A 6,808-nucleotide genomic window follows, 5' to 3' on the forward strand; every position below is an offset into this window, starting at 1 on the left:
GCCTAATTAATCCATCATTAGCAAATGGTTACTGTAGCACCATATTGTCAAATCATGGACTAATTAGGCTTAGTAGATTCATCTCACAAATTAGACTCTATTTATGCAATTAGTTTTATAATTAGACTATATTTAATACTTCTAATTAGTATCCCAATATTTGATGTGACATGTACTAAAGTTTAGGAGTGTGTTGCCAACAGGACCTAAATCTTTTCGGCTCAACAGCAAGGGCTAAGGTTCTAGCGAGATGTAGCTCAAGTTGGTGTGACCTAGTTAAACACGCCCTATTGGAACACAAGCCACATAGGCGCAGTAGCACGGAATAAAAAGTATCATGCCGGAAACAACAAGGTTGTCGAGTGCCGGAGGCACTCGGCAAAGGTCGAAAAACTCTCGGCAAAGAGTTCCACTCGGCGAACGGCACTCGGCGAACTTTCCTACGGCAAACGTGGAGTTGCCGAGTGTCGAACATCGAGCACTCGGCAAATGATTTGCCGAGTGTCAAAAAGCACTCGGCAAACATTTTCAGAAAAAATAAAAAAAAAACAGACCACCGGCCGTCGGCCGCCGGCCACGGCCGCCACGCCGCTGCCGCCCACCGCCGCCCGCTGCCGCCCGCCGCTGCCGCCCGCCCGCTGCCGCCCGCCCGCCGCCGCCCGCCGCCGCCGCCCACCCGCCGCCGCCCGCCCGCCGCCGCCCGCTGCCGCCCGCCCGCTGCCGCCCGCCGCCACGCGCCAGATCCGGAGGGGAGAGAGGTGGGGGCCGCCGGATCCGCGCCGGAGGGGAAGAAGGGGGCGCGGATCCGGCCGGAGGGGAGGTAGCTGGGGAAGAAGGGGGCGGCGGCGAGGACGGGGACTGGGCGCTGGGCGGTGGGGTTGGGGGCGTCGGGCGGCGGCCGGCGGGGGGCGCCGGGGCCGGGGGCGGGGGAGGGAGAGAGAAAGATGTGAGGAGGAGATAAGGCCGGGATAAGGCTTGCGGCCGGGATAAGGCTTGCGGCCGGGTGGGAAAAAAGAATGGTCGCCGAGTGTCCTAGGGTGACACTCGGTGAACGGTTGTTTGCCGAGTGTCTAACCTAGGACACTCGGCAAAAATATTTTAATTTTTTTTTAAAAAATATCTAACAGTTTTAAAAAATTGTCAAAAATTTACATGAAATAATATATATTCTCTATTGACTGTACAAAAGGTTTTGTACTCAAATCAAAACTCGACCGTCATTTTGACTCCAAATCTTATGCAATCCTTCTCAACGTTACTATTCTTCTTCTGAAATTCTTCGGTTTGTAAACATCGTACGTGATGAAATGTGCAAAACATTCTTAATTTTTTTCCACAACCTCCACCTATGATATCATCACATCATGACAAATCTCATGATTTTCAGACTTTTCTTATTTTTTTTATAATTTAAAAATACCACTGTCACACGTTCGTGGTCGTGTTTCCTGAACAAGATGTTCGAAATTTCTTGTCATTTCATAGGTCAAGTCTCAAATTGGGCCGAATAACATGAACATCATTTTTCTACTCATTTTGTTCCATAATTTGAATCACTTGCAGTTCAAATTTGACTTATAACAAAAATTTCCTTGAAATGCAATTAATTAAATAAATATAGCAAATAAATCCAAAAATATACCAAATTTTAACATGGAGTACCACATGTTGTATGTGGGGCGTAGAAAAAATTTCATGGTGAAAAGAGGAAAAAAAATTATTTTTTTGCCGAGTGTCAAAAAAAACACTAGGCAAACCCCCCTCTTTGCCGAGTGTTTTTTTTGACACTCGGCAAAGAGGGGGCTTTGCCGAGTGTTTTTTATTTGACACTCGGCAAAGCCTCGATTTGCCGAGTGTATTTTTTTTGCCGAGTGTTTTTGGCTTGGCACTCGGCAAAGAGCTTGTTTGCCGAGTGCTCGCAAAAAAACACTCGGCAAAAAAAAATACACTCGGCAATTTTTAGCTTTCCCGTAGTGATAGGAAGACATGGAAAAAGCATGTAGATGAAGCTCGGTCCCTGTAGCATCTATGAGCGCATAACCTAGGGGACTAGGAATATATGATTAGAACCAATCATGTGTACCTTCTTGTCGCCTTTCTAAGAAGGGAAATGTGGACGTGTGGAAATATAATTTTTAGTTTTCCTCCATTTTCAGTTAAAACTAGTTGAAGCAGAAAAGGCTAGCTAACAGCATGAAAAAAAACATGCTTATTGACACATCCGAGTGAAGGTTTATCTTGTCGTTGATCAGTACGATTAAAGGCCATCACTTTCTGTTAAAAACGTGTCCCCTTTTTTCCAGTGGATACTTACTCTGTCACTGTACCTTCAATGCTTAATTGTTCGTTGTAACACCCTAAAATTCATTACATAATTGATCTAGCAACTTTCTGAATTTTTCTAGGGTGTAATTAAGGCTTGATGAAATTATTAGGTTTTAATTGGAAATCCCTCGAGCTAACTGAACTCAAACATCATATTATGTAATTTTAGTCAAATAAGTTTGTGTTTGCATTCATATTGGTGCATTCTGGTGTTTCTTGAGTACAAAAGTTTCTAAAATGTGTTATTCGTATTTTAGATTTTTTTTAGAATTTTATTCTCATGTTCCTAAAACCTAAATCTAATTTTTGGATGGTTCTAGAAGTCTTTCCTGGAGCTCCAAGTATTTTATTTGGGTTTCTCGTATCTCAAACCATCTCCAAGAATTTTTCAAAATTTTTGAAGTATTTTTTGTGATTTAATTGCGATTTCAGAATTTTCTAAAATTATTTTTGAATCAGAAATTAATTCCCAAAATTTAAAAAATAAAACTGGACTCGAAACCGACCTATAAACATTCCCCGCGTTTCCCCGTTTTCCCCTTCGCTCTCTGTTTCTTTTCATCCAGCCATGGCCATGGTCGGCATCTTCCGAGCTCCCGCATGCCCTCTGCCGCGCGCACTGCCGGTCCTTTGCCTCGCGCCCACGCCCGCTCCGCGCCTAACGCCCACCCCCGAGCCACCAGCGCGCTGCCCCCACGCGCACCGGCCTGCCCGTGCGCTGACGCCTGGAGCCGAGCCCCTGCCCTTGCCTGGCTGCACGCCTGCACGCGCCGCCGCCACCACTCGCCGCCAGAGGCCACCCACTGGCCGGAGCAGCCGCCGGCCACACGGTTGGATCGGCCGCAGCTGGAGGATGAAGAAAGGCAGCTTTGCGTTTAACCCCCTGGAGGAAAATAGGAGACTTAAAAACACTCAGTATACGGCAAGGAAGCTACTCTATCTGTTCTTCACTGTGCCAAGAGATCTTTATATGGTTTAGTGGTTTAAGAAAATGTAACCATTCTGAATTGACCTCCAGTTTATGAAAACCCTATGACATGAATAACATTCATGGATTGAACAAAAAAAACAGCTATTGTACCCGGTTAATCATCACTGGTAGAAAACTGAGTATTAGTCCCGGTTGGTAGGGTGCAAATCTTCCGAAAAATCATCTGAGATAAAACAATCGAGACAAACCAATCGGAATTAAAGGATTTTGCAAAAAAAAAAACCAGGGGATCCAGGAGGCGCCCGTACAGGCAAGTCACAAGTCACGCGAAATATGCATGTGCGTGATCCGTGGGATTCAAACTCACGACCTCAAGCCTCACGTATAGCTTCCTTACCATCCCACCTACACAACATATCTAACTATATAAGGGATGCAATCTTTTTTATTAACTCGTGGGGACCCTTTTATCCCGGTTGGAAAACAACAATTTATCCCGGTTGGTATTACCAACCGGAATAAAACCTTTAGTCCCGGTTGGTCTTACCACCCGGGACTAAAGGATCCTCACGGGTGGCTAATTTTTTCACTCGGGACTAAAAGGTCCTTTTTTACCCGGGACAAAAGGGGGCCTTCAGTCCTGGTTGCAAATACCAATCGGAAGTAAAGCTCCGCCCCGTTACAGCGTACCGTGGTGCACCCTCTTTTCTCCTGGGCCTACTTTAAACCGGGACAAAATATGAAGCATCGAAAGTTAGTTCTCTACTAGAGATGCAGCGGCGGCGGCCTCGCCCGTGCCACGCACGCATGCGCTTGCGGCTACCAGCACGGCTGCGCTGTGTGCGGTCGGCGTTGAGCGGCAGCGGTAGCCGCCCCAAACAGGCCTGCTCCACCTGTGGCCTCTTGTCTCCTGGAGATGACGATGCTCCAACAGCGTCTGCAGCATACGCAGCAGTGAAACACCCCTGCCACAATTCCCTCAGTGGACCGCCGGTCCCGAGGCTCGAGCAGGTGCCGCCGGCATGCCGCTCCAACACTATAGGTTGCCAAACGGGCCGCACGGCATGGGCATGATCAGGCACAGCACTATGCGACACGATAGGTTAGCCGTGCCGTGCCTAAGTACCGGCACAGGCATGACACTAAAAGCTCTTAGGTGTGCCGTGCCGTGCCACAGAGTACAGCAGCACTGCAGTGCTCGTGCTAGTCCGAGCACTGTAAGTGTCTGACCCCTCAATTGACTCAGAATGACAAGCATACATAAAAAAAAGGAGATAGAGCAGCACAAAACTTAGATATGTCACTTTATTCATCGAATTGAGAACAACCTGACAATAAATAACACATATAACACAAACACAGGCAGAGATAACAAAATAACAATTTATAGGGAGCTTTAGTGCAATGGCTACCTCATTAAAAACCTGTCTAGGTAAAACTCACCGTTGTGAGAAACCTTAGATAGGGAAAAAGATTACAACCTAGCTCCAATTATAAAGTTCATTGTCCTTACATTAAAATCCAGTTCATAATATTACAGTCCCATTACATAAATGATAACTAATCAAGATAAAGTTCTTCAAATGCTTCTTCAAGCTCCTTATTCTCCACCATGTGTTGCAGCCTTGCTTCTGCAACCTCCGAATCTTTGATGCAGGTCAACATCTCCACCATTTCAGGCTTTAGGTTCCTCCGCCGCTCCTCGATGATCCTGTTAGTCATACTAAAAGTGGATTATGAAGATATGGTTGAAACAAGAACAATTAAAATATCTTTAACCATGATTGACAACACTGGATATGTGACTTTGTGCTGATGCCACCAGTTCAAGATGTTAAAATCATAATCTAAATGGTTCACAGTGTCACAGTCTAAGTAAGAAACAAGTTCAGAAACATTAGAACTTGAAGAACTTGTAGCCTGCAGTGGGCAGTTGCAGAGGTATCTCTAGCCATACTTAGAGTAGCAGCTAGAGTATGCATACCACCAGCAGAACCATCATCATCATCATAAATTCCATCCCAAGCAGTCCTTTTGTTACCAGGTAGGTTAGGAGGGACAGTCCTCAACCGTCTCATCGTTGGATCCAGCCATCATCACTCGTCGGCGCCCCGGTTCCTCAACGGCTTCAGACAAACAACGAGCAAGGGTTAGTACAGATCTAGGGTTAGGGTTAGGGATTGAGCAAGGGTTAGGTTGACAGCGAGTTACCTTCACAGCCGGAGCACTAGAGTCGCTGGCGAGGTCGACGAGGCACGGATCCGACGAGGTCGATGAAGCACGGATCCGGCGAGGTACATGATGGATTCGGCGAGGTCAACGACGGATCCGGCGAGGCCAACATGGAGATGACTAGTTGGACGAAGTGAGATCAAGATGAGGGGGTATACATGGCCGTGCCATGTGCCAGTGCCGGCCAGCGGTGGCTCAAGAGGCCACCGAAGGGCGAGAAGAATAGAGGAGGTCGGAAGCGAGAGAGAAGAGGAGAGTCGCCAGAGAGGAGAGCAAGTCCTGAGATGAGAGAGAGCGGCGCTGTGGGCTGCAGCTGGGGGGGGGGTTGCAAATGAATTAGGGCGACAGGGCGAGGCGTTGCGAGCTTTGGCCAGGTTATATACCCCTGCCATCCAATGGCCGGATCCAATGATCGGAAGGGAGCGGGGCTATGGCATCAACAGCTAGTATTGGCCGAGCCGTGCCGCAGCCGGGCTGGGCCGTTAACCGTGTTGTGCATGGGCCGGCACTGTGGGCTGGCATAGCGGCCTAGGCACGACACTACGACCGGGCCGTGCCAGGCACTGGCATGATGGGCGTCGAGCCGGGCTGTTCCTGGGCCGTGTCATGTGTCAAGTCATCCCGACGTATGGTCCCGGTTCCCGCCCGTTTCCGTTTTATTACCGCCCACATTTGTTCGTTTCCGTATACCCGTTTATCCCGCTTCCCATCCCACTCTCGCCCGTCCCACTCTCGCCCGTCCCCCTCCCGTTCCCGTTTCCGGTGAAAAAATATGGGACAGGACACGGTTAAGGAGTTTTCCCACCCGTTCCTGTCCGTTATCATCGCTATGGCCAGCTATATCCAACACTAAGGGCTGTGCCGAGTAATTGCCGGGTGGCCGCGCAGCGCTGCCGCTCTGGGTGTGCTTCGATTCACCGCGGTCGCTGCCAAGGCGGCGGTGCTTGAGAGCTCGAGGCATGTGCCTGCACGAACGGCAGTTGGAGAAAGTTGAGAACTTGGACTTGGATAGAGAGGTTGTACCACAACAAACCTAACCAGCTCAGGTTGCTACATATACAATTAACTATAATGTTAGACTTTTGTACTGTGCCTATGGAAGTCCAAAAACGTTTCTCGTATATATTCTACCACGAAGCAGAAAAGAAAGGCCGCAGTTTCTCAAAGATCTGGAGTTAATTTCTCTCCAGAAAAGGTTTCTGAGGCTGGAGCAATGGCACAATCTCCACTTCAATTAGCTAGCAACCCCAGAGGTACAGCAAGGAAACAAGCTGATGGCCTATATATGAGCAGCAAACAAGATGAAGATGAGACAAGAAA

This window comes from Setaria viridis, chromosome 3 (genome assembly GCF_005286985.2).
Source record: "Setaria viridis chromosome 3, Setaria_viridis_v4.0, whole genome shotgun sequence".
Lineage (NCBI taxonomy): Eukaryota > Viridiplantae > Streptophyta > Magnoliopsida > Poales > Poaceae > Setaria > Setaria viridis.